Here is a 27970-nt window from a genome sequence, read left to right on the forward strand (position 1 = left end):
TGAAGGTCTTTGAGAACCAGCCTCCTTTAACTTGACAGGCTTTGCTCTGCCCTCTGGTACAGATGTCTGTCTGGTTCACCGTATACCCAAAAAGACCCCGTGCGTTCCTGCCTCTTCACTACCCTATAGCTTCCCAAAGGCCCCCATGCTCCTGGCAGTCTTCCCTGACCACTGTAGCCCCACAATCTCTCTGTCACTGTCCGGGTCAGTGGCCTGGCCCTCAGAGCCACTGCCCAGCCTCCCATTTTTGCGTGTGTAAAACCATCTGCCTTTGTCTTCCCAACTGTATCCAAAGCCCCTTGAGACAAGAGTTGCCATCCTCAAATCCCCTGGGGAAGCCTGTTCTTGGTAGAAATGAGCTCCAGTGCATGGAAGCAGCGAGCACCATTCTGAGTTCAGAGAGAGCGGAAAGGATGGTTTGGTGTTTTACCAGGGAGGAGGTCAGGAGCGGGACCATTGAAAGAAACTGCAGAAGTTGGAGCCTCCTCAGGGAGGGTGCGGTTGTTAGGAGCAGCATGCTTACAGGAGAGAGCCACGGAAGACCCCAGCTGGCATCAGAAGACACCAGCTACGGCTGGGCCTGGTGAGTCACACCTATAATCCCAACACTTTGGGAGGCCAAGGAGGGCAGATCACCTGAGGTCCAGAGTTCGAGACCAGCCTGGCCAACAAGGTGAAACCCTGTCTTTACTAAAAATACAAAATTAGCCCAGTGTGGTTGGGCTCACCTGTAATCCCAGCTACTTGGGAGTCTTAGGCAGGAAAATCGCTTGAACCCAGGAGGCAGAGGTTGCAGCGAGCCGAGATTGCACCACTGCACTCCAGTCTAGGCAACAAGAGCAAAACTCCATCTCAAAAAAAAAAAAAGATAACAGTTCCAATCCCAGCCACCTTGCTCACCAGTTGTGGCGTCTTGGAGAAGTCATGTAGCCTCTCTGAGCTTTGGTTTCCTCACTCGGATGAAGGGGTGTCACGTCACCTGCTCTGCCTGCATCCCTGGGCTGTGGGAAGAGCACATGAGGCAGGGCTTTGCAAAACTGAAAATAAACTGGCCAAGGCATGTTTACCCAGTGGCCTGGCCTCAGTCTGGCCTACCAGTGGGAGAGGAGAAAGGGTGACAAGGAAGCCTGGCCTGTCCCCAGCAGGAGGCTCTGTGCCCTTCTGGCCCTCAGCAGGCCATGGGGAGAACAGGAGCTGATCAAAGGCCAGGGTTGTAAACAGCAGGGGAGGACACCTCTCCCCAGGCAGGGGAACCTGCAGACCAGCTCCATCTGACACCCTCCCGGCCGCCAGCAGGGCCTTCCTGCCCTCCAGTGGACAGAGTTAGGAGGTGCACCCTCTTCTGAAGCAGAGCTGCCTGCGAGCTGCCTAGCCTAACAGCAGCAGGATCTAGAGATTGCAGAATGCCATTCTGGCACCAACAACTGTGGCATGAACTTTGTTATCTTTTGGAATTCTCAACAACCTTTCGAGGTTTGTATTATTATTCTCATCTTACAGAGGTAGATCCTAAGGCTTAGAGGGTATGGAATCACTCAAAGCCATAATGGTGGGGCTGCGCTTCCTCTCTGCACCAGAGGGTATGTGGAGGGGGGTCTTGAGTCCCTCTAGGCCAGGTCTCATGGAGCCAGGGGCAGGGAGGATATGGGCTCATTTTCAGGAAAGCCAGGCAAGGTGGCTCATACCTATAATCCCAGCACTTTGGGAGGCAGAGGCAGGAGAATCGCTTATGTCCAGGAGTTCAAGACCAGCCTGGGCAACATACTGAGACCCCCGCCCCCGCCGTCTCAAAAAAAAAAAAAAAAGAAAGAGAGAAAGGAAGGAAGGAAGGAAGTGAGGAAGGGAGGAAAGAAGGGAGGAAGGAAGGAAAAGAAAATAAAATCAGGAGAGCTGGTGTTCTGGCAAAGACCTCCTGAAACCCACCCCACTTCTCCTGCCTGTCTCCTGTCTCTGTCTGCAGACTTCCCTTTCAACATGGGGACCGAAGCTGTGGTCCATGACTCTTAGCCTCTAAGGTGGGTCGGCAAGCTTTTCTGTAAAGGGCTGGATAATAAACATTTTAAGCCTTGTGGGCCCTATGATTTCTGTTGTAGCATGAAGCAGTCACCACAATGCATAAGTGAATGAGCATGGCAGTGTTCCAATAAAACTTTATTTATAGACACTAGGATTCAAAGTTTTACACAATTTTCATGTGTCATGAAATATTGTTTTTCTTTTTGGATTTTTTTTCAGCCATGTAAGAAAGTAAAAAGCATTCATAGCTTTCAGGCACTACAAAAGCAGAGGCAGGCCGTGATTTCCTGATCCCTCCCCTAAGATGCAGGGGTCCGTCTCTAAAGCAGTGATACATCAGCTCCTCTTGTGTGACTGTTCCAAGTCTCTTCCCCTTGTTCCATTTCTTCTTCCAGTGCCCTCAGTGATGCCAGTACCCAAGGTCCTGCCCTCAATTCTCTGTCCTTCCAGGGGATTTTTCATTCCATTGTCACAGTCAGCTGCAGGAAGTGCCAGCATATGCCCCTTTGCCCTCACTCCTCAGCCACAAAGCCTTTTCCGACCACCGATGGCTCACCTATCCTTCAGTTTGCCTCACACCTTGTCTCACCATCTGTGTGTTTTAAGAGCCATTTGCTGGCCGGGTGCAGTGCCTCATACCTGTAATCCCAACATTTTGGGAGGCCAAAGCAGGTGGATCACCTGAGGTCAGGAGTTCAAGATCAGCCTAGCTAACATGGCAAAACCCTGTCTCTACTAAAAATACAAAAAAAAAAAAAAAAAAAATTAGCTGTGTGTGGTGGTGGGCTCCTGTAATCCCAGCTACTCAGGAGGCTGAGGCATGAGAATCGCTTGAACCTGGGAGGTGGAGGTTGCAGTGAGCCGGGATTGTGCCATTGCACCGCAGCCTGGGTGACAGAGTGAGACTCCATCTCAAAAAGAAAAGAAAAGAAAAAAGAGCCATTTGCCTTCTCCAAACCCTCGGGAGTGATACGGCACGCTAGAGAGTGCAAACTGGTTTTGCCACCACTCTAAGTTGGATCTAAATCCTGCCTCTTCCACCAGCCCGCATCTGATCTTTATCTTTCCCTCTCTGGGCACTCATTTTGTCCATGTTTTATGCTAGTGTTGGGGAAGCTGTGTGGTGCTGTGATGTGAGCACTGAGTAGGGAGCCAGGTGCCCAGGATCTGGTTCCAGCTCTGCATTTTGTAGCCCTGTGACTTGAGGGAAATTACAGGGTGCTGGAGGGCTCGAGCCATTTGCGTCGGGATAGACCTGGATCTCAAAAGAGATCAACATTTGGGGCTGGGCACAGTGGCTCACGCCTGTAATCCCAGCACAGGATGGGAAATCGAGGCTGGCGGATCACTTGAGGTCAGGAGTTTGAGACTAGCCTGGCCAACATGGTAAAATCCTGTCTCTATTAAAACAATACAAAAATTAGCCGGACATGGTGGTGCACACCCGTAATCTCAGCTATTCAGGAAGCTGAGGCACAAGAATCACTTGAACCCAGGAGGTGGAGGTTGCAGTGAGCCAAAATTGCACTCCAGCCTGGGTGACAGAGCGAGACTCTTTAAAAAAAAAATAGATAGAGAGAGAGGTAAACATTTGGGAATCAACAGCATATAGATCAGAGGTGTTCAATCTTTTGGCTTCCCTGGGCCACACTGGAAGAACTGTCTTGGGCTACACAGAAAATACACTAACAATAGCTGATGAGCTTTTAGAAATCTCATAATGCTTTCAGAAAGTTAAAAATTTGTATTGAGACATATTCAAAGCCGTCCTGGGCCACATGCAGCTCACAGGCTGCAGGTTGGACAAGCTTGCTATACGTAGTCACGTAGCTGTGGGCAAGGATGTCATCACCCAGAGAGAAGTTGAGTACCAGGACAGTTCTGAAATATGCACACAGGGTCAGTCTTAACCCTTGGTGGCCAGGAGGTGGCAGTATATGCCATTAAGGGGTGTTCTGAAGGGCAGGAAAGGGGCACTCAAGAGAGAGCATTCTCCCAGACTTTAGATTTACCTCCTAGTTAGGCAGTGATGCCTGGTACCCAGGCGGTGTAGGGGGTGGAGGATGAGGCAGGAGGAGACGAATCAGAGGGAAGCAGAAGTATATGTAGCTTTTTCCAACTAAAACTCTCTGGAGGCTAGGTGCTGCTGCAGCTCACACCAGCCATCCCAGCAATTTGAGAGGCTGAGCTGGGTAGACTGCTTGAGTCCAGGAGTTCAAGACCTGCCTGGGCAACATGGCAAGACCATGTCTCTACAATTTTTTTTTTTTTTTAGACGGAATCTTGCTCTGTTGCTCAGGCTGGTGTGTAGTGGCGTGATCTCAGCTCACTGCAACTTCCGCCTCCCAGGTTCAAGGGATTCTCCTGCCTCAGCCTCCTGAGGAGCTGGGATTACAGGCGTGCGCCACCACACCCAGCTCATTTTTGTATTTTTAGTAGAGATGGGGTTTCACCCTGTTGGCCAGGCTGGTTTTGAACTTCTGACCAAGTGATCCACCCGCCTTGGCCTTCCAAAGTGCTGGGATTACGGATGTAAGCCACCATGCCCTGCCCAATTTTTTTTAATTAGCCAAGTGTGGTAGTGTGCACCTGTAGTCCCAGCTACTTGGGACTTGGGAGGCTGAGGCAGGAGGACCACTTGAGCCCAGGAGGGTGAGGCTACAGTGAGCCATGCTCACACCGATGCAGTCCATCCTGGGCAACAGAACAAGATCTCCTGTCTCCAAACAAAAGCAAAAACAAAAACCTTACTGAATGGGGATCAAGATGTTACATTATGAGAAGCACTTAACTAGGAGCCCAAAAGGTAGGGTGTCTAGGTCCAAATCCCAGTTCCACTGTTTACTAGCTGTGTGGCCCTGGGCAAGCTACCTAACCTCTCTGTGTTTCAGTTTATTTGACTATAAAATAGTGATAATGATAGTATCTCCCTCCATAGGGTTGTGTGAGTATTAGATGAGTTGATAGATGAAAGGTTTTTAGAACAGTACAGCACATATGTGTTTATAAATATTAGCAATGAATGTTATTATCTTTAAGATCATCCCTGAATGGGAAACTCTCCAGGCCCCTCTTTCCTAGGAAGAGGCCCCAAGATCTAAGTCTGGGACTCAGAAAGCTAGCAGTTGTGTGAGATCAGCTGTTGGGCTGGGGGAAGGTCCTGGCAGACATGTACCACACCAGGCCGTTCCAGGAGCCTCAGACTTCAGAGGCCAAGCCAATGGAAGGGTTGGGTAGAGGCCACATACCTCCTTACCTTCATGTTCTTTTTACCTGACCAGGGCTTAACACCTCCCTTTCTCCAGTGTCCAGGAGGAACTGGATCTAGAATAAATCTAAATGTGTGTGCGTGTGCGTGTGTGCGCGTGTGTGTGTGTGCGTGTGTGTGTGTGTGTGTGTGTGCAGGTGGACAGGGAGAAGTCTCTCTTCTTCCATCACCACTCTAGTTCATCTCTTATCCTGAAGTCAAATGGTAAAGTGGAAAGATCCCCTGGGCTGGGCATTAGATGACCCATGTTCCAGTCCTGGCTCTGTGACTTTGGGCAACTTACTTTCCCTCTCTGACCTCAATTTCTCAAAGGTCCCTTCTAGCTGAGATATTTCATAATCTTTGAGTCAGCTTATGATTCTCCTCCCCAAGTCATGCAGCTGCACCTGAGACTCCTCTTCCACAGTCTTCTCCCTCATCACCACCCCCAACTCCAGTGTCCTTGCAAAGGCTGCTAGATCTAGAAATGGCTTAAATTGTCTTTTGAGAGACAGAGAGAGAAAGAAAGAGAAGACAGACAGCCTCTCAGCTTTCATTTCCCCTACAGCGATGCTTCTCAGGGGTCAGTAGATGGGTCAAGAATGCCAATTTAGCAAACGCCTGGGCCCCTGGGAACAGGAGTCTGAAAACAGCTAAGGGGCAGGCACTGTGGAGGTCAGATGCTTCCACAATGGCTTCAGTGGAGGGAAGTGGTGGGCTGAGCTCTAGCTCCTGGAATGCCTGCCCAGGTGATCATTTCCTGACCTTGCTGCTCAGAGTTCTGTGTCTGCCCCGGCCTGCAGCCCTCACCCCAGCATCCTGCTGAGCCCCAGTGGAAGATGTGAGTCCCTGGGAACTGGGAGCCTCCAACCTTGCAAGGCATTTGATATCTCACAGTTGGGCTTGTGGCATCAGGGAAGACCACCCTTCATTGCCAGAAACCAGGGCTCAAGATTCTCCCCCCAAAGTCCCTCTCCTCAGAACAAGCAGGAGTATGATCTGCTCGAATCTCCCTGGAGGTGCTGGAGGCCGAAGGAGAGATGCAGTTCCGTCTGGCTCACTCTGATTTCTCATAAGCAACAGCAAGATGCATGGAGGATAAGCAGAGAAGCATTTCCTGGGCAGAGAAAATAATGAAGTGATGAAATAGTGGTTTGTTTCAGAGTGTGGGTCACAGGTAATCCTTTCTGGATTCAAGGAAATAAACCCACACCAATAACCCAGATGGGCCAGATAATTTGCAGGATCCAATGCAAAATGAAGATGCAAGGCTTCTTGTGCAAAAAGTAGTAAGAATTTAAACAAGAAAACAATATAGCATTAAAACAAGCAGGAGGCCCTCTGATCGTGGGGCCTTTCTGAGCATGGACCCTGACAGACCGCATGATGCGTGCCCATTGAAGCCAGCCCTGCAGAGAACTATCATTTCTTAAGCACTTGCTATGTGCCGTGTTATTTATTTATTTATTTTTTCTGAGAAAGAATCTTGCTCTGTCACCCAGGCTGGAGTTCAGTGGCAGATCATGGCTGACTGCAGCCTCAACCTCCCAGGCTCAAGTGATCCTCCCACCTCAGCCTTCCAAGTACCTGGGACTACAGACACGTGCCACTATGCCTGTCTAATTTTTAAATATTTTGTAGGGACAGAGTCTCACCATGTTTCCTAGGCTGGTCCTGAACTCCTGGGCTTAAGTGATCCTCCCGCCTCAGCTTCCCAAAGTGCTGGGATTACAGGCGTGAGCCACCGCCCGTGGTCCAAGCCAGGTGTTTTATATGCATTATATCATTTAATTATCAAATAACCTTAGACATAGGCATGATGAGGTTTTCTTTATGGAAGTGGAAACTTACAGAAGTTAAACCACTTGCCAAAGGTCATATCTGCTCATGAGTGGTATTGGAATCCAGAGGCTTCCGAGGTCAGAGCCTCAGTCCTCTCTTGAGCAACGCTGCCTCTGATTCAGAGTCCTCAGTGGACTGCCAGAAAGCATGCCTGGCACCTGAGTATGGGCACGCTGAGGTGTGGCAGAGACGCCCTCCCAAGTTTGACCTTCCCCGTGCTGGGTTGCTGGCGTCGTTCCCTGAGCCCGGAGCCTCCCTAGGCCTGGAGCTATTACAAAAAGCACACATGCTTGCAACTGAGACCTGGATGTATATTCAGCGCTCGGCAGGGTGCTGGGCCCCTCCCCACCTACTGGGGTGAGGGCTGCAGGCCAGGGTAGACACAGAGCTCTGAGTGACTAGGAAAGTCACGTAACCTCTGTGAGCCTCAGTTTCCTCACCTGTAAAATTGGCTAACAACAGCGAGCTGGTGTTGTCCTGAGGATTCACTATAGTCTGGTATATAAAGTGCCTGAAGCACGATAGGCACATGGCAAAGCCGGTTCTCAACACAGCACACCCGTGCCCTGGAGTTGTAGCTAATTTCCCTAATTTCCTCCCAGACCAGCTTCCCCTTTCCCAGCAGCCTGGGATGGGCTGGAGCCACAGAGCAGCCAGGTGTGGCCCCCAGGATGGGAGTGGGGCCTGGCAGGACGGGGAGGGGTCAGGAACTGGGAGCAGTGTGGACTGGCACAAGGTGGGGACCACATCTGGACCAGTGAGGAAGAGGTAGGGGTTTAGACTCACACTCCTCTCCCCCACCCTCTCATCAGCAAGCCCCACCCCACCTGCTCCTGCTCCTTTTGAAGCACCCCAAATTCACTGTCCCCAGGGCTCTTCCCTGAGGCCCCACTGGTAAGGGAGAGCTCCTGGCTGCCTCTCCCTAAAATCGTCCTTTGGGTTCCAAGATTTATTGCTAATCACACCAGGGAGAATTCAATTACAATGCCAAGGATGGGGAAATCACCAAGTTACTGGATTCGCCAGGCTTCTGGAGTGGCCATGGCCTGACTCCTTTCTGAGGTGGCAGCGCTGGCCCTCGTACTCATGAACCACCTGCTGCCATTCCTCACCGAGGGTCTCACTCCAGTCCCCCGTCTTTCCTTCTCCCCATCTCCTTTCAGGGAAATGCAGGCCATCCCCTTCCTGCTTGAAGGCCTCCTTTCCCCAGGAAGCCCCCCCACTGGGGAGACTCCTTCTTGTCTCACACTGGTGGTCTGGGTTTCCCACCCCCTGGCTGAGGTTTCTCATCTACTTGCCTTCACCCCTCTCAGGGACAGTCTCCTGGGGACAAAGTTCCCTTCCAGTCCCCTCCCTGGCCCACCTCAGGAAGAGGAGAAGCCTCTGGAACCAGAGAAAACAGCAAATCCTCCCTTCCCCTCCCCTAGACCCAGCCAACTGCAGCTCCAGGCTGCCTGGAGTGACACCTGCCCCTTTGCCCTCTTTCCAGGAGTAAATATTGGATCGGGTTCAGTCACCAGCTGTTCGACTAAGAGCAAAGTCAGCTGTGTGATCATGAATGGCTGGGATCCTAGGGAAGACATGCTGAGAAATATCAGCGCCTCGGGGGACCCATGGGAGAACTCCTGGAGCAAACAGTAGGCCTGGGGAAGTACCGATTCTGGCTGACAAATCCCTTTGTTTCCCTGGCTACACCAGGTACTGCCAGGTACCAACCTGCAGAGCTAGGCAGGCCCTGCAGGAGCTGGCCCCCTGGATTGTGTCTTTCTTGCCAGGACATTTGGCATAATGGTCTGATCTGGAGGCAGCTTGACATATTCAGGTTTTGTACCTGGTAAGTTTACCTATTCACTCAGGTAAACTTACCACCACTGCCTGGCCTCTCAGGTACACCTGGCAATAACTGACACACTCAAGTGCATTTTGATTGGATATACCTGTTTATGTGCGCGTGGGCCCCTGGACCTGGCTGATCATTCAGGAGTGTCTGAGCTGAGCAGGCCAGATATCCGCTCCATCACTCTGCTTGCATTCCTGGGAGGCCCTGGTAACCCGAACCATTCTGGTCCTAGGGCTTAGCCCAGAGGAAAAGGAAGTGTGAGTCTAAACCCTCACCTCTTCCTCACTGGTCCAGATGTGGTCCCCACCTTGTGCCAGTCCACACTTCTCCCAGTTCCTGACCCCTCCCTGTCCTGCCAGGCCCCACTCCCATCCTGGGGGCCACACCTGGCTGCTCTGTGGCTCCAGCCCCTCCCAGGCTGCAGAGAAAGGGGAAGCTGGTCTGGGAGGAAATTAGGGAAATTAGCTGCAACTCCAGGAAACAACATCCCCAGGGCAGGGCTAAGGACTCCGGGCTGCTCTGGCAGGCAAGGGAAATTGGTGCCTCCAGGCTGAGGTGGGGGCGTGACAGTTGTCTCCCTCAGTCTGGTACAGACCCAAGCCTGGCCAAGGGCTGCTCCTCAAACTGAGATTCTGAGTGAGCAGTGAGAGGAGCACAGCCTGCCTGGGCATTTCTCTGGGCTGTGCTAACCTCAGAGGACAACACTGTGAGTCACCACCACAAGACTGTCCTCACCACTGCGCCTAAGATGGAGGGAGGCAAGGAGGGAACCAGAGAGGCAAGGTCAGGGGCCAAAAATCACAGTGTCGGCTCAGGGGCCATTTGGAGGCAGGAGAAGCCCCACGGGGGAGGGGCAGGGCCCGGGGCAATTTCTGTGCACTTTTCTGAAGCTGTCAGCACAGTTAGTTCCCTGGGCTCTAGCAGGATGCCGGCCACCGATGCAGCGGCTCCGTTTTCACATGAAACACCATGAGAATGTCTGACAAATAGCATCCACATCTTCTACCCATGCCCTGGTTTCAGAGGCTCTGGCCTCTGGCTCCCCTGTCTCTGACTTGCCTGTTTCTCTGCGTTGCACGATTTTCTCTCAGGCTCTGTCCTTCCCTATCAAGATCCAGCGGCTGGAGCTGGAGCCTGGCATCATCCCGGCCCAAGCTGCCCAGGCTGGGAGACCCAGAGAACTCAGAGGTGGGGATGCTCCCCTCCCCAGGCAGCTGCCCTTTCTCCTCTCCTCCTGCTCCCATACTGGCTCTCCCTGGGAAGCAGCAGTTGGGTGGGATTGAGAAGCCTGGGAGCATCTTCTGCATCCTCCCTGGTGATCACGGGTGGCGGGAGACAAGTGGGTGAGCAGGCAGGTTAGTCACTTCCACCTCCTCATGGGCACATCTTTTTTTTTTTTTTTTTGAGACGAAGTTTCGCTCTTGTTACCCAGGCTGCAGTGCAATCGCGCGATCTTGGCTCACCGCAACCTCTGCCTTCTGGGTTCAGGCAATTCTCCTCCCTCAGCCTCCTGAGTAGCTTGGATTACAGGCACGCGCCACCATGCCCAGCTAATTTTTTGTATTTTTAGTAGAGATGGGGTTTCACCATGTTGACCAGGATGGTCTCGATATCTCGACCTCATGATCCACCCACCTTGGCCTCCCAAAGTGCTGGGATTACAGGCATGAGCCACCACACCTGGCCTGGGGACATCTTTTTTTTTTTTTCCCTTGATCTGGAGTGTCCTCTGTCGCCCCGGCCGGAGTGCAGTGGTGCCATCTCGGCTCACTGCAACCTCGCCTCCCAGATTCAGGCGATTCTCCTGTCTCAGCCTCCCGAGTAGCTGAGACTACAGATGCATGTCACTACGCCCAGCTAATTTTTTTTGTATTTTTATTAGAGGATGGTCTCCATCTCCTGGCCTCATTATCCGCCCACCTTGGCCTCCCAAAGTGCTAGGATTATAGGCATGAGCCACCACCCCTGGCCTGACATCTTTTCAAAATTTGTTCAAAATAGGTTTAGAAGAGATGCCAAGGGCTTTGTGGGGTGGGCAGTGAAGAACTGCCGGGGCCAGCCTTGGTCCCTCTCCCCTCCCCAATCTGGTCTGTGTTCCTCACCTAGAAAGCAAGAGTCCTGCTCTGCAGCCAGCCCATCAGCTTGTCATTAGAGAAGTCACCACAGTGAGGGGGCTCACTGACAGCTTACACATTTGTCAAACAATTTTTTTCCTTTCCTTTTCTTTTTTTAGAGACGGGGTCATATTCTGTCACCCAGACTGAAGTGCAGTGGTGTGATCATAGCTCACTGCAGCCTCAACCTTCAGGGATCAGGCAATCTTCTGACCTCAGCCTCTGTAGCAATTGGGACCACAGGCACATACCACCATGCCTGGTTATTTATTTTATTTTTTTTCTTGAGACAGGGTCTCTCTCTGTCACCCAGGCTGGAGTGCAGTGGTGTGATCTCAGCTAACTGCAACCTTGGTATCCCAGATTCAAGCAATTCTCCTGCCTCAGCCTCCACAGTAGCTGGGATTACAGGCTTGTGCCACCATGCCTAAGTTTTATATTTTTAGAAGAGATGGGGTTCCACCTGGGTTGGCCAGGCTGGTCTTGAACTCCTGGCCTCAAGCGATCTGCCTGCCCTGGTCTCCCAAAATGCTAGGATCACAGGTGTGAGCCATTGCCCTGACCTAATTTTTTTTTAACTTTTGGTAGAAATAGGGGTTGGGGGGCGGGCAGGGAGGCAGTGGGGGAGGGACACTACGTCTCACTAGGTTGCGCAGGCTGATCACAAACTCCTGGACTCAAGCAGTCCTCCTGCCTCAGCCTTGCAAAGTGCTGGGATTGTAGGCATAAGCCACTGCACCTGGCCCCAAACAATTTCTCTTACCACACATCTTGGTACTTTCCAAGGGCATTCTGTGCATCTGCCAGCTGGCCACTCCTTACTCCAGTCCTGGCTCCAAGGTCCGCCTTGTCTAGCAACCTGACAGTGCCCCAGCATCCATCACATCAGCCCTTGTCTGGCTTCGAACCAATGGAGTCTACGTGGGTGTGCTCAGATGTGGGTGGTAGAATGAGTAGATGTTCTCAGACAACCCCCCTCTTTCTAGGACCTCATTTCTTTCTTTTCTTTTCTTTTTTTTTTTTTTGAGATGGAGTCTTGCTCTGTTACCCAGGCTGGAGTGTAATGGTGCTATCTCGGCTCACTGCAACCTCCGCCTCCCAGGTTTAAGCAATTCTCCTGCTTCAGCTTCCTGAGTGGCTGGGATTACAGGCACCTGCCACCACATCTGGCTAATTTTTGTATTTTTAGTAGAGGCATGGTTTTACCATACTGGCTAGGCTGGTCTTGAACTCCTGACCTCAGGAGATCCGCCTGCCTTGGCCTCCCAAAGTGATGGAATTACAGGTGTGAGCCACCGCGCCCAGCCCTAGGACCTCATTTCCTAAAGTTGAACCTCAGAATCTCCTGCAGAAGCCAGTGTGGCCCATTTGCTCTCTTGGTCCCAGACGTTCAGATAGGAAGAAGGTGAGGCTCCTTCCTCTCATTCCATGCCCTTTCACTTCCTTTCCCAAATCCCCTCCCAAGGTCATGGGAGAGCCCTGGGCTCTCTGTTCACAGCTCAGTCCTAAAAGCAAAGCCTCACCTTGGCTCTGTCCCTCCCCAACTGCCTCCCTGTCCCCCACAGGAGGGGTGGGCGGGTGTCTCCATGAGGTTGGGATTTTGTGTTTAATTATGGAGCAGGAACTTGGCAATGAGGCGGCTCCCAGCAGGGTGTGCAGTGTCTCTCTGCGTCCTGGCTAATGAGATAGTGGGGAGCCAGCTGACAGAGGCAGGCTGTGTAATTTACGGGTGCCTAATTGCTGTGGAGGCGATTGCTTTTAATGTGATCAAGAGCAAAGGCCTTCTTTTCTTTTGTTTTTCTTTTAAAATCCATTCCCCTAGGGGAAGTTTTCTGGTTTCTCTCCTAACATGTGTTTTAACCTGGACACACTATTCAGTGGCACTGGGGATGGTTCATTTGAATGGTCTTTCCTCATGAGTGGCTGTTTAGAGCAGGATCCTGACCTACTTGGGGCTTGGGAGACACAGAGGGGAAGTTCAAGGTGCCTCAAGTGCACCTCAGACTCTCAGACTAACTCCCCTTAGCACCTGTCCCAGTAGGATGCCACATTCAGCATGCAGGCTGCTCACTTACTGGACCAGTGGCTCCTGGAAACTTTCGAGAATCTCACAGAAGCTCTTCTCTCTGTCTCAAAAAGAATAATAGCTAGTGTTAATTGTCCTCTTAGTATGTTACAAGATCTATGTTAAATTTATAGACCTACCCCATCTAATCCTCATCATGGCCCTATAAGAAGGGTGCACTATTACCCCCATTTTACAGATGAGGAAATGAAAGTACAAAGTGCTGAATAATTTTCTCATATCACATAGATTGGACTTGAATATGGCAGATTGATTCCACTTGAACATGTTAATTTGTAGAGACTCTTTCTCTCTCTCTTTTGAGACGGGGTCTCCCTTTGTCACCCAGGCTAGAGTGCAGTGGTACGATCTTGGCTCACTGCAACTTCTGCCTCCCAGGTTCAAGAGATTCTCCCAACTCAGCCTCCTGGGACTACTGTCACACACCACCATGCTGGGCTAATTTTTTGCATTTTTTTTGTGGAGACAGGGTCTCACCATGTTGGCCAGACTGGTCTCGAACTCCTGACCTTAAGTGATCCACCTGCCTCTGCCTCCCAAAGTGCTGGGATTACAGACATAAGCCACTGTGCCCAGTTGAGATTCTCTCTTTAGAAATATACAGTTTCTGTTTCTCTATCTCACTTAACACATACACACTCACAATTTTGACATATAATGTGATGGGTTTTCAGACTCACTAAAGCCCTGTATGGACCCTCTTCTGCTCAGGGATATAAAACTCCCCCATTTAGAAAGCTGGAATCCAGACCGTGAAGTGCCTGAGGGCAGGAACTGTGGCAGTCATCATGACCACTGAATTCAAACACCACTTAATTAGTGTTTACTGAAGGAAGGAAAGGGGAAAGAGAGGGAAAGAAGGGAGACTATGAGGGTGGGCATGATCCCTGCCTTCAAGAAGTTCAGAGGCCCAGTGCGGTGGCTCATGCCTGTAATACCAGCACTTTAAGAGGCTGAGGCGGGTGGATCACCTGTGGTCAGGAATTCAAGACCAGCTTGGGTAACATGGTGAAACCCCATCCCTACTCAAAATACCAAAATTAGCTAGGTGTGGTGGCAGGTGCCTGTAATCCCAGCTACTCAGGAGGCTGAAGCAGGAGAATCGCTTGAACCCGGGAGACAGAGGTTGCAATGAGCTGAGATTGTGCACTGCACTCCAGCCTGGGCAACACAGCAAGACTCCATCTCAAAAAAAAAAAAAGTTCAGAATCAAATTAGACAATCTATTAATAAGCAAAGACAAATGAGGCTTGTAAATAACAATTCAAAAGAAGGAAATAGCTGTCTCCAGTCCAAGCAGCATCCATTGTGCCAACTGGATAAACCCCGAATACTTACCGCAGGAGGTCAGACAACAGAGAACCACTGGTCCAGCGGGGATTGGGGCAGTGGGGGACTAGTTGGGTGACCCAGGTGGCGGGGTTGGAGCCTTTCAAAAAGAAGTCATTAAGGGTGTACACGGTGTTCCTGATGGCAGCTGTGTTTGCTTTCTCTCCAGGGAGTGGGTTGGCCGTGGGCAGCAGAGATGGGCCAGGAGACTGGCAGGGTCCTTAGCTCCTGCCTCCTTTCAGCTCACCCAGACAGCTCAGCAGCCACCAATTCTCCCAGTCTCCCTCTCCCACCTTCCATTCACCCCTGCGCCCACCACATTCAGGCCTCTGTCCTACTCTCACCTCCAGAATTGCCCTTGTTAAGGTCACCGATCTAGGGTTACCAACCATCTTTGTTTGCCCAAAACTTTCAATGCTAGAACTGAAGGAATCCCGGGCAAACTGGGCCCGTGGCCACCCTCCCAATGGCTTCCTAGTTGCCAAATTCGATGTCTGTCTTTCAGTCTTGTTCTGTGGACACCACCTGACTCCCCTTCCCAGCACCTCTCTTCTCCTTGCTCCTGTCCTGATTTCTGGTCTGCTTGTTGACCTCTTCCTTGGTCAGCTTTGCTTCCTCTGCAAATCCAGTTCTGCCATGCCAGTTCTCTAGACCAGCTGTCCCCAAGCTTTTTGACACCAGGAACCAGTTTCATGGCAGACAGTTTTTCCACGGACCAGGCAGGGAGATGGTTTCAGGATGATTAAAGCGCATCACACTTAACGTGCCCTTTATTTCTATTATTACATCGTACTATATAATGAAATAATTCTACAACTCACCACAGTGTAGAATCAGTGGGAGCCCTGAGCTTGTTTTCCCGCAACTAGATGGTCCCATCTAAAGGTGATGGGAGACAATGACAGATCATCAGGCATTAGATTCTTATAAGGAGCCTGCAACCTAGATCCCTCGCATGCGCAGTTCCCAGTAGGGTTTGTGTTCCTATAAGAATCTAATGTCGCTGCTGATCTGACAGGAGGCTGGGCTCGGGCAGTAATGCGAGTGACTGGGAGTGGCTGTAAATACGGATGAAGCTTTGCTTGGGTGCCTGCTGTTCACCTCCTGCTGTGTGGCCCAGTTCCTAATAGGCCACCAGGAGTTGAGGACCCCTGTTCCAGACCCCAGTGAGCACCTGGTATATACTAGTCCTGGGCATACAAAGGCTAAAGATGTGATCTCTGGCCTCAGGAAGCTCTCAACCCAGTAAAGGAGGAAGCCATGGAGCCCCACGCACTGGGAGGCACATAATGAGAGAAATATGTGGAACAGATACGCTTCCAACTGGGGAATGATCAAGCCTGTGTAGACAACATAGAGCCTATGTGTGTCAAGGAGGCAGTGACTCTTGAGCTGGGTTTTGAAGAATGAACAGGAGTTTACCAGGTAAGAGGTAAAGGAGGGAACCTCTCTAGTAGCTGGGAACATGTGCCAAGGTATGAAGCAGTGAGTGGTGGTGTGTGCAAGAGAAGTACTCAGAGTTTGAAATGGCCGGATACAACATGACAGGGAGAAAGTCAAGATGAGCTGACCAGAGAGGAAGGGCTGGTTTGCAAGGACTCGCATACCATAAGGGAGTCTGTGAATGAGCTTGAGGAGCCCCGTGGCTCCTGAAAATGAATGGAAAATGTTGTGCATATGTGTTTTAATTATTCAGCATTTCATCAGATTCTGAAAGAGCGGTGGGGGACCCAAAGGCCTCCTGTTAGGGAGCTATTGGAAGCAACCAGGCAGAGGAGGAGCCATTGGCAGACTGGCCAATGGCAAAGGTTAAGGCTGTCTGCAGGGAGGGGTGTGGGGCGTGGAAGCTAAAGGCCAGCAGGCCAGTGGGGCCTGCAGGGTTCGAACCTCGGCCTTGGTCCTTGGCTCGGCCTTCTTCCTCGGCCCTGAGCAGTCTTTCCAGGTTAGCCGCCTCTATAGCACTTGTCTCCAGGCCCATCAAACAGGCCTCTGGGGCATTTCTGAAAGTCTTCACCAATATGTTCAATGGGCTCTTCAAAGTCTATCTGGCTACTGCTGAAATCAGCACCTGTGCTTGGCCCATGGCAGATACTGACTCAACGCTTTCAAACGGAACTGAGATCCAACTGTCCAATGAACTCATGAGCTGGGTTTTAGGGTTTGGTTTTAGGTCTTCCTGGGGAGCGATCAACTCTCTTGTGTCCAAAAGTCTCAAAATTCTTAAGGTCTTCTGAAAAGAAAATCTATGGTTCCTATCCCTATCCATTAATTGAGAAGTAATTTCATTATATTCCACTCTAATCTAAGCAGGAGTGTTTGACCCTGTTTCCTAGGTGAGCAAACAGAGATCCAGAGGTAAAAAATGGGCTTAGCTCAGGTAAACCAGCTATCTCTCCTCCCTGACCCTGCATAGGGGTCCTCTCAGTGGCCCACCCCAGACAGCGTGGCCTGCATCCTTACCCCGAAGGCTGTTCTAGTCTTGTTCCTAAGGACCACTTTCCCATTTACACCAGCTTGGTGTGGTGATTTTGTTGTCATGGCAATGCATCAACCTGAAGGGGGTGGGGTGTGTATGTGTGTAAATTTGGAAGATGCTGCTGGATGAAGGGGTGGGGTTCTAATTGGTTTGATAGTTGCTAGGGTCAACTGGTCTGTGATTGGCTGACTATTCATGTGCCCACCTTGTCCTAGAACCCTCTGGGGATGCAGCTGTTGCTTCATCTGAAGTCTGGAATGGTGTGTGTGTGTGTGCACGCACACGCACCCCCATGTGTAAACACATGCATGAGTGCACACATGCGTGTACTTTTACCACAAATAGCGAAGGGAGGATGTGACACTTGGTGCAGTGATAAGCAGAAAGTCCCGGCCTTCTGCTGGAATCACACTGCAACCAGGTAAATGATATTTTTCTCCTAATCATCCCCACTTCTCATAGATCACTGGAAAACAATGGCCTAGGTTTAGCCAGAGGAGGAGTAAGAGTTGGCTCAGTCTAGCCAAGACCTGCTGTCCAATGACTCACAGACCTCTAATCACCCAGGTCATAATGCGTCAGTTCATCTTCAGGTCTCTGCTGCCAACCTCCCTCCTGTTGAGGTGAGTTTTTCTGTTCTCGCTTAGCTTCTCATTTCTCATGTCTTCATTTGACGCCGGGAACCCTAAGAAGGGCCCTTTGGCCAAGCACTGATGATCTCATGCACTTGCAGACCGTTCTACAGTGTGCAAAGCACTTTCACGTTCACCTTTGCGTTTAATTCTCATATCCTGAAAGGAAGGTGTTCACACTATTCCCATTTTGCAACTGAGGAAAACAGACACCCAGATAAACAAAGTGATTTCTGTACCTTACGGGCAGAGTCAAGTCTCTGGCCTCCCAAATGTCCCTGCAGTGCTTTCGGAGACTGCCTGCTTGGATGTAAGGCTAGAGGGGAAGGGAGCCTGCGACATGTACAGAAAGGAGGTTCTCTGTTGGCTGAACTCTCCCTGTCTGGATGCTGTGCCTCCCAGGGGAAAGGAGGGAGGGCTTGAACTTTGGTTTCGCAGAAGCTATTCAAATCCACTGCCCACACAGTCTGTGAGGGAGAGCGGTTTCCAGCTTCCCTGCTCAGCCCTCAGGCACCCAGGGACGCCTGTCTTATCTGCAGAGCAGTGGCATGTCACTGGCAGCAGGGAGGAGAGACAGGAGCAGAGCGGGGAGTGGGCCGAGCTGCCGCTGGGGCCACCATTGTCATGCTGCTCAGGCCTGCCAGCATTACACTGCAGCTAGGGTGACCAGGGCCTCCCAGAGATGCCAGAGATCCATTAGACTAGCAGAGGGGAAGGGGGCTGCAGGGCCCACAGAGGATGGGCCACAGGGGCTGGGGTGCCAGGAAAACCCCCAGCTAAGAGTCTGTTGTCTGACCCTCTGAAAGGAGGAAGTTAATGGGATGCAGAGAAGAGAAACAGCATTGATTGGGTGCCAAGTTTACATCTTATTGAAACCTCACAACAGCCCCATGAGAGAGGGACTATTACCATCTCCATGTTACAGAGAGGAAAGGAAGTCAGATATGTCAGTAACTGCCCAAGGTCACACAGTCTATTTGGCTTTAAAGTTCAAAGTCTTGCTTGGTAAGGCAGCAGGAAAGGAGTCCCTCCTTAGTAGAAGATCTTAGGGAAGACCTGCTTCTACTGTATTGGGCTTATTGCGAGATGCACAGAAAGAAACTTGGCATTGGAGGGCAGGGGACACCGAAGGGTTCAGAGGGAATTTTTGGAAAAGAACAGACAAGCAGAAAAATTAGGATGACCCAAAGGGCACACATACACAGGCCACTGCTGTGCATGACGTTATTTCACGGACTCCCTATCCAGCTACTAAGTCCTGCCCAGGGTCACTCTTACCTGGTCCCCCCTCCCCTGCCAACCTGCCCATCTGCACTTGCCCTGTCCTGGGGTGGTCAAAGCTCAACGTGCCATTCCCTGGGCTCCATATAGAAGCCCACCTGCAGTTCACCCCCTTCCCTCAACCCCAAGAAGCAAGATGATGCTTTAAAACTGAAGCTTTCAGAGATTCTGAAGCAATTGCGTGTGGTGGTGGTGGGGCAGGGGATGACGTGACAGGCTCCGAGCAGGTGGCGGGCTCTACATCATTTCAGCTATCGTCTCTCCTCTGTGGATCTGTCCCAAATTCTCTTGGGTAGAGTTAAGGGCTTCTTCCGCTGCTCAGCCCCTATTGCCTTGGTAGGTGACTGTTGCTCTGCACATCTTTCTCCCTCTGAGAATAAGTGCTCAGACTTAAACTCATCTGTCCAGTGCAAGGATCCAGTACAGTCCTTGTCACACAGCAGGTGCTCAATAAATGTTTGTTGAATGGATGAATGATGGTAATTTGCTATCAAGGTCTCCATTATAAGCCAAGCCCTATGCCGGGCCCTTAGCATATATTACCGTAATATGCATAACCATACAAGATTGGTTTTAGCAACTTTGTTCTACCGCGGGCCTCAGAAAGCTTAGGTCACTTGCCCAAGGTCACAGAGCAACATAAGGAGATGCTGGGAATCAAGGCCCACCTAAGAAGCTCCAAGGCCCCACTCAGCCTATCCCATCAGTGCTTCCAGTCTTGACACTCTTGGCTTCCTTATCTGCTACAATCCAATAGTCACAAGGTTCCATGGTGCTGTCTCCTACCTATCTCTCAAATCAGTTCCCTCTTCTTCTCCCTGCTGCCACTGTCTGGTCTGAGCTCATTCTCATTTGCCACTAGAATCAACCTCCAAACTGGGGGTCTTCAGGACCCAGCCTCTATAGTGTCACCTCCACCCAGACTTTAAGCTCTGGCCTCATCTAACTGTGGATCCATAGTCTCTCACCCCTGTGCTCTGCACAGAGGATTACCCCTCCTGAAAAACAGTAGAACCCTTCCTCCCCTCCTTTGTCCCCTTATCCTGCAACCCTCAGCTCAAGCAGAACAGCTCCTCCCAGGCATCCATCACACTAAGCTCCCTCCTATAGCATCCTAACTATTTGCTTCCCTGCCCCATTACACCATGAGCTTCTTGAGGCCAGGGACTGGTTTTATTTATCTTATGTGCCCAGAGCCCTGGCTATCATTTGGCATATAAGAGATGTTGAGCCAGACGCAGTGGCTCACGCCCGTAATCCCAGTACTCAGGGAAGCTGAAGTGGGAGGATCACGAGGTCAAGAAATCAAGACCATCCTGGCCAACATAGTGAAACCCCATTTCTACTAAAAATACAAAAATTAGCTGGGCGTGGTGGCACACCCCTGTAGTCCCAGCTACTTGGGAGGCTGAGGCAGGAGAATCTCTTGAACCAGGGAGGTGGAGGTTGCAGTGAGCAGAGATTGCGCCACTGCACTCCAGCCTGGTGAAAGAGCAAGACACCATCTCAAAAAAAAAAAAAAAAAAAAAAAAAAAAAAGGTGCAGGGGGGTGGGGGGGGGTGTTGAGAAAGTGTTTGTTGAGACCTCTTGAATTTAACCCCCTAGTTCCTTGAAACTCTGCCCTTTGGCCCTATTCTCTCTAATCGCTAGTAAACAGTTCCTTAGCCACAGCCCTTCTCCCCTTCCCTCCCTGCCCCTTCCCCACCTCTTCACGGCCTCCTGCTCCCCAGTCTTCCCACCACACACTGAACTATGCAGCCAGGTCGGTTGCTGCACAATTAAAGGCTCTGGATCCACGCACCCGATAGCACTTGGGCAGTTTCATTTTTAGGCAGTGCTTGTGCCCAGGAAATGTGCATGCCTTGGCAGAGAAAACAGAGGTAAAAAAGAGTCGGGAGGCCCTCTGTGAGAGGTCAACTACCCACAGGTCACTTTCGTGCATGGGCCCAGTGTCTTCCTTCATTCTTCTGTCCCCAGCTGAGACCGGGACCGCAGGCCCTGTCTTCCAGAAGGAAACTGTTCTATTCTCAACAACTCATGGCCTCCAGGGAAAGGGTTTGAGTAGAAGCGCATGTGCGCTGTGGAGCACCCGCTCCTAAGACCTTCCCTGTCGGGGCCCTCAGACTACAGCAGCCAAGCCCACTGGGAGGGCAGGGAAACCAGACCTCTGTGATTAGGTGCCATAGAGCTGAGGCACACCTCCTCTCCTCACAGCCTTCAGGAGGAAGCAGAGATGAGAGCGGCCCGGGGCCACTGTGCCCTTCACCCTGCACCAACCCCCACACCCCCACCCCGATTTTTGTTTTGTTTTCTTCATCCTTGAAGTCAGATGATGTGGGTGGAATTGCCATTGGCCTGAGTTCTAACCAATCATGGCTCGCCATTAACTCTTGTGGCACTTTGGGCCAGTTCAATTGCTTGGCCTGGCCTCAGTTTCCCCTTCTGTAAAATGAGAGTGCAACTAGCTGAACGAGCCATTCTGTAACGCTTCTTGGATGATTCTCAACTGTCCTGTGGGGATTAATTCCGAAAGGACATGTTGAATTATCCTTTGGGGAGGAAAATGGGAATGATGGCTGGTAACAAGGACTTCATTCAGGTCCTGGAGAGGTGGGAATTTTGTCTGGAAAGGTAAATGACAAGCTCCACTGGATAGGGTAGAAGGGGAGGCCGAGGGCTACTATTGTCAAAAAATGACCACCAAATTCTGTCCACGTACTTTCGTTTCTAGGGCGCTAGGTACTGGGAGGTACCTAGGAGAGGTAGGAGCACTGCTTTCAGAGCTAGGCAGGCACTCTCAGTGAACCACCCCGGCGCCTTGGTGTCCTGGGTGATCCAGTCCAGAAGGCCTCATCCCCTAGCCAAGGCTCTCAGGGCCGGCCTTAGAAACGAAACAGGAAGAGGCACTTGGACCCTGGTTCCCAGAGTGGGAGAAAGGGGTGGGCACCCGGGCAGAGGGAGCCCTGGGGATTGGCAGCAGCTGTGGGCAGGGCGGGAGGGCCGGGGGCGGAGTCAACTTGTACATGTGAAAAACTCTGGCGGGGGCCGGGCATTTTCCTTCCTCCTCCTCCTCCTCCTCCTCCTCCTCCTCCTCCTCCTCCTCCTCTTCCTCCTCCTCCTCCTCCTTCTCCTCCTCCTCCTCCTCCTCCTCCTCTTCCTCCTCCTCCTCCTCCTCCTCCTCCTTCTCCTCCTCCTCCTCCCTCCTTTTCCCCACCTTCCTCCACTCCCTCCCTTCCCCTCCCCTTCTACCTCCTCCTCGGCCAGCTCAGGTTGCAGCTTCTCTGGGGACCTGCTCACCTTTCCGGAGCAGGGGAAACTGCCCCTTGCCCGGGCAGGGACCCCAGCAGCGCGCAGGGCACGGCGCCCAACCCCGCGGCACCCCGGCCGTTGCGGGCGGGAGCGGGCGCACCGCGGCCCCCAGGACACCGGCGGTGAGTCCCGCGGGGGTGGGGGTGCGCCGGGGAGGAAGGGGGAGGTCGAAGGGGGGCACCGCGGCGCCGGGTTTACGGAGCAAAGGTAAGCGGAACGGCTCTTAAAGGCGCAGTTTGCTTTTGCCCTGGGGCGAGAGGTTGGAGGGAAATACCGGAGCGGCGAGGAGAGAGCAGAGATCACGAGGCGTGTACTGTGTTGTGTGTTGGGGTGTCGGGGGTGCCCTGGAAAGGCCACTCCTAAGTTCCAGGTGCTCGAGAGGGAGGGCTATTTTGCAGTCTCCGACCCCGCGACCCCCCGCCCCCAGGGAGTCTCCAGCTGGGATCACGCTGGCCCCTGGGCTCCCGTCTGAACCCTACAAAGCAAAGTTTTCCACCCAGTTCCGAGCCGGGTGCTTTCTAACCGCCCTTCATTCTGGGAAGGGCAAGGGTCAGGAGTCTCCAGGGACAAGAGGGCCCGAGAGTGTGGGGCCACGTCGCCGCCTTGAAGGGCTTCCTAGGCTCTGGTGAACTTTCCAGAGCGGCAGGCAGGGGTGGGAGGCCCGAGCCCTGGGAAGAACATGGAAGGACACGTGCAGCCCTGCAGGTCCCAGGTCCCAGGTCTTGGGTAGGTGGGGGTCTGGGGAATGCCGCCTCTTCTCTCTTTCAACCCCGAAAGACCAAAGGGCAGTGCCCCCCCCAGCCCTCATCCGCAGGCGACAGAGGGTTAATGCAGCAGTGGGAAAGGGGGGCGGTGACCTGTTGGCCTAAGGAGATGTGCCTTGAGGATTCTGCTATAGTCGAGGGAGACCGTCAGGAATCTGAAATCCAAAATCGGGTCTGGGCTGGAGGCCTCTGTTTTTTCCCTTTGCGGGGGTGGGGGTGGGGGTGGGGTGGGCGGGGATTCCCTGGAGGTGTCTGCCCACCTTGTGCTGGGAGGGAGTTAGCTGCAGAGACAGTGAGGGGTTTTCTGTGCGGCAGGGTCAGCACCCTCCTAGGCACCAGCGGCCTCTCTTCCTTTTCTCTGGGCACCTCCCGGCAGTCGGAGTGGGAGAACTGACGCTGTGGGGTGGGAGGGCCACTCCCTGGAACCTCTTCTGTGCTGCCTGCTGCTGTCTCCCCTTCCTCCCCACCCCCAGCCCAGTCCTCCGCAGTTCCCTAACTGTGGCCTGGGCCCTGTGACTCACTCACACCGCTTGCCCCTCCTGTGTCAGCACCCGGTGAGCTTCGGCATGTTCGCGTGGCATTCCCCACCCAGGCATGGGCACGCAGCACAATCCTGGACACTGGCCTGAGAGGATGCCTGGAGTGCCTGGTGGACTGGCACGTCCTCAGAGGTCCCCTGCCTTTAGCCTGGCCTTGGGAGGGGCCTGTGAAAATGGTGCTGAGGGTCAGTGGCTCCAGGTCTGGGTTTGCATCCTGAAGGCGTTCCAGAGAGACGGTCACCTTGCCACAGGAAAGCTGCTGTCTCGGGTTACCCTGTCCCAGCCACCTCCTGTGCAGCTGAGGAGCCTGTGGGGCTGACCTCCCCTACCCTTCATCTGGGGTGAACCTGACCATTAGGTTCCCAGGACTCTCCCCACTGGGTCCCCAGGACTCCCCCCATACCCTGCCAGAATGGAAGAAGCTCTCCACATTTGCCAGTTCTTTCCAAACTTACTGGGAGTCCCAGAGGCAGAGTACACTTCATAAGTTATATCCCATTTCGAAATGCCTTAGTGGGCACCATTTGTTGAATATGTACTATGTGCCAAGCAGTGTGTCACAACTTTATGAAGTAGGGTATTGTTATGCCCATTCTACAGGTGAAGAAACAGAGCCTCTGAGATCAACTTTCCCAAGGTCACACAGAAGTGGGATCCAGCCCACTTCCTTCTGACCCCGAGCTCCTGCTCTCAACCCCTGCCCCATTATGGGGATGTTCCACCCCACTTTGGGGTTCTCTGGTCTGCATTGGTCCTCAGGAGGAGGAAGAATGGGGTGGTGTTGAGGCTCCCATCTGTCTGTCCTGCAGCAAGCAGAGCCAGGCTCCTCCATGAGGCACAGAAGAGAGGGCACCAGATCTGAGGAGCAAATAGGTTCTTGGTCTGAGATCTCATGGGATCAGGCTGCCTGTCCTGCAAACCCCTGCTCGAGTCTAGAGGAGATGGAGATGCCTTTCAGGCTGCATTTGCTTCCACTACAGACTCAGACTCGGACTCTGTCCTCTGCCTGCCTGGACCTTCCTACACTTGGGAATGCATCCCACACTGTAAGGCAGAGTCTGGCTTGACTCTCCCCAGTGCCTACCCTAACCAAGCCTCTACTTCCTGGGATCACCCTGTTGGGACTTTTGTCCGGCATCTCCATCTACCTGTCCTCTGATTCCTTCTTTTCTTCTCTAACTGAGCTAGAGACCTAAAGGGGAGGGCAAACCTCTGGCCTTGGTGGAATCCAGCTCCAGCATTTGGTAGCTATGTGACTTCCTCTCACCAGCACACTCGCGAGCTTCTCTTAGCATCAGCTCCCTCATCTGTAAAATGAGGATCATAATAGAGAGGGCTGTTATAAGATTTAAATGAAAGAATGCACAGTGCCTGGTATGCAGCAGAGACCAAATAACTGTTAGCTGTCGTGGCTGGCGGTGCTTGTTTGGAAAGGAAATTTCCTAGCGATTGCACCATGGCTGATCTAGAGACCAAGGTAGATTTTACCAGCCCCATCAAGCCAAGCCCTTAGTTAGACAGAATCTTTACTGCTTTTCCAGGTTAAGGAGGAGGGCTCTGTGTACGAGAATAGTGGTGGTGGTAGAGGGATGGGTTAGATGGAAATCTTCCAGGAGGAGCCAGGAATGGTTTTTTTTTTTTGAAACGAAGTCTTGCACTGTTGCCCAGGCTGGAGTGCAATGGCACAATCTCTGCTCACTGCAACCTCCGCCTCCTGGTTTCGAGCAATTCTCCTGCCTCAGCCTCCTGAGTAGCTGGGATTACAGGTGCCCAACTGATTTTTGTATTTTTAGTAGAGATGGGGTTTCACCATGTTGGTCAGGCTGGTCTCGAACTCCTGACCTCGTGATCTGCCCACTTCGGCCTCTCAAAGTGCTGGGATTATAAGCGTGAGCCACTGTGCCTGGCCTAAGGGGGCCAGGAATCTGTGCTGTGGGGGTCCTACCTTTTAGCAGGTATGAGTGAGTCAGGCTGGAGCTGGAGAGGCAGCAGCCTTCTGCTCTGAGGGGCCTCTGGCAGCGCCTTTTTTCCCTGGGGTAGGAGGACCCTCCCCTGGTACTTATGTTCTGCTCTGTTGTCCAGAGTGAGTGGCTGGCCTGGTTCCAGGCCCACCTGATTAGCCCACCTTTGGGAAGAAGTCACATTTCTCTTCCTTGGCCACATGTCCCACCATAACCCCTCTGTCTCCTTTCCTGGACTTTTCACCTTTGCCCTCCAGGCATTCCCTGCTGAGTGGGCACTTCCCCATATCCAGTGGGTAGGAGCAGACCAAGGTTAATCTTGTCCTGGCTCCCACAGCTGCTTACACACACACACGTGCATGCACACCCACACACAGGCTGGGCTCACCACAGCTCAGGCCAAGGATCTGGGACCCAGGATCACTGCAGAGCTGGTAGCTGAGCCTGGCTGGAGCTGGCCAGTGGTTCAGTGGCAAGTCTGGAAGAGGGAAAGCCGTGGGTGCATCTCCGCCAGACCTCCTGTCAGAGAGAACCCATCTGCTCCTAGAATCTCCACAGCTACATCTGCAGAGGAGGAGGGGTAGTGAGGCAAGTGTGAGGTTTGGTTTTAAACTGAAAAGGGAGGTGGGCAAATTGCTTGAGCACAGGAGTTCAAAACCAGACTGGGCAACATGGCAAGACCCCATCTCTACAAAAAAATACAAAAATTAGCCAGGTGTGGTGGCATGTGCCTATAGTCCCAGCTACTGGGGAGACTGAGAGGGGAGGACCATGTGAGCCTAGGAGGTTGAGGCTGTAGTGATCCATGGTTGTGTTACTGCACTCCAGCCTGGCCAACAGAATGAGAACTTGTCTCCTGCAAAAAAAAAAAAAAAAAAGTTGAAAACGGTCTTGGGCTGGGCATGGTGGCTCATATCTGTAATCCTAGCACTTTGGGAGGCCAAGGTAGGTGGATCACTTGAGGCCAGGAGTTGGAAAACAGCCTGGCCAACGTGATAAAACTAAAACCATCTCTACTAAAAATACAAAATCAGCTGGGCATGGTGGTGTGTGCCTGTAATCCCAGCTACTTGGGAGGCTGAGGTAGGAGGGTCGCTTGAACCCTGGAGGTGGAGGTTGCAGTGAGCCAAGGTCTCAACACTACCTGGGTGGGGGAAAAAGAAAGGGGTCTTGAAGCGAAGTTCCCTGACAGCGTGAGTAACCCTGGTGAGACCAGACACCCTTCTCTGGGAGACATGGGCCAGAATTTTTGAAAAGACAATGGTGAGATCCTCTTTCTTGATAATGATCCTAGCCTGTGAGCCTCCCTACCCCATACCATTAAATAAAAGTCTTCCCTAGAGATGACAGGGTGGGGGTAGACAAAATGACCCAATAATGGCTGGCCGCTGCACTCATGATTATTTATGTGTTGAGTGTATGTCTCCTGCCTGCCAGGGGTGGAGGCACTTTGCAGACTTTGGGGTTAGTTCAAATCCTGCCTCCTCCACTCAGTAACAGGTCGCCTTAGGTTAACTCATTTGTTCACCCAGGTTTCAGGTTCCTCATTTATAAAATGGGAGGATAATATTATTATCTCATGTGCTTGAGAGGACTCCAGTGAGATAATGTCCACCCAGTAGCTCTTTCCTTACCTGATGTCGTTACTGAGGGGCGGTAGCAGAGTTAATGGGCTATATTTGGTAGTTCTCAGTGCCTTTGACCCCACTTAATATTTTTTCTGAAGTCTGGGTCCCTGCAAACATTAGGGCTCGGGCCCCAAATTGGGAAGAGAACTTTATTCTTAAAATGTTTCAGGCCAGGCATGGAGGCCCCACACTTTGGAAGTCCCAGGTGGGCGGATCACCTGAGGTCAGGAGTTTGAGACAGCCTGGCCAACATGGTGAAACCCAGTCTCTACAAAAAATACAAAAATTAGCCAGGCGTGGTGGCAGGCACCTGTAATCCCAGCTACTCCAGGGGCCGAGGCAGGAGAATTGCTTGAACCCAGGAGGCAGAGGTTGCAGTGAACTGAGATTGTACCATTACACTCCAGCCTGGGCAACAGAATGAGACTCCGTCTCAGAAAAAAAAAAAAAAAAAATTTTTTTATACCCTCCCTCACTCTGAACACTGTTCTCCATCTTATCATTATGGAGGGAAGACAGAGCTCCAGAAGGCCTTCCAGGATTTCCCTTCCCATCTGAGTCTCACACCTTGCTTCCCTAAAGAAGCCTGCCCTTTTCTGCTTGGGGAGTCTCCTTAGGAAACAGACATTCTTCTCTTCTCAGTGAAGAGCCCAGCGTGACCAGCCCAGAGGGGACAAGGCTGTCCGTCCGTCCCACATCCTGGCAGCACCCACTGCCTGGAAGCAGGTGGGCGGTAGGTGTTTTGCTGGAGGGCATCACTCTAGACAGAAGCAGTGCCAGCTCCCAACTCTGCCTGCAGCGTGGGATAAGGCCAGGAAAGGGGTCACAGAGACCCTCCCTGATCCTGCCATGGAGCCCAGCTGGCATAATCCCCTGCAGTGGCTGGGCTGGGTGCCACATTCTGTG

The 27970-nt window shown here is 52.2% G+C and overlaps 2 protein-coding genes across 5 annotated transcripts in view; one reads left to right on the plus strand and one right to left on the minus strand.

The window, feature by feature from the left end:
- Positions 1-22303, minus strand: part of BLACAT1 (BLACAT1 overlapping LEMD1 locus) — an 81525-nt gene extending 59222 nt beyond the window's left edge. For both annotated transcript variants that reach the window (XR_008477921.2, XM_054248090.2), the window contains exons 1-3: positions 22113-22303; positions 13135-13185; positions 901-1001 (exon numbers count right to left, since the gene is read on the minus strand). The gene's annotated coding sequence lies outside the window, so the exon portion shown is untranslated. The remainder of the gene's footprint in view (positions 1-900; positions 1002-13134; positions 13186-22112) is intronic.
- Positions 22097-27970, plus strand: part of CDK18 (cyclin dependent kinase 18) — a 29496-nt gene continuing 23622 nt past the window's right edge. For 2 of the 3 annotated variants that reach the window (XM_035280685.3, XM_078357005.1), the window contains exon 1: positions 22097-22294. The gene's annotated coding sequence lies outside the window, so the exon portion shown is untranslated. Of the gene's footprint in view, positions 22380-27970 lie in introns of all 3 variants that reach the window. The other variant, XM_035280686.3, reaches the window with a different exon arrangement.

The sequence above is a fragment of the Callithrix jacchus genome, chromosome 19, assembly GCF_049354715.1.
Source record: "Callithrix jacchus isolate 240 chromosome 19, calJac240_pri, whole genome shotgun sequence".
Taxonomy (NCBI): domain Eukaryota; kingdom Metazoa; phylum Chordata; class Mammalia; order Primates; family Cebidae; genus Callithrix; species Callithrix jacchus.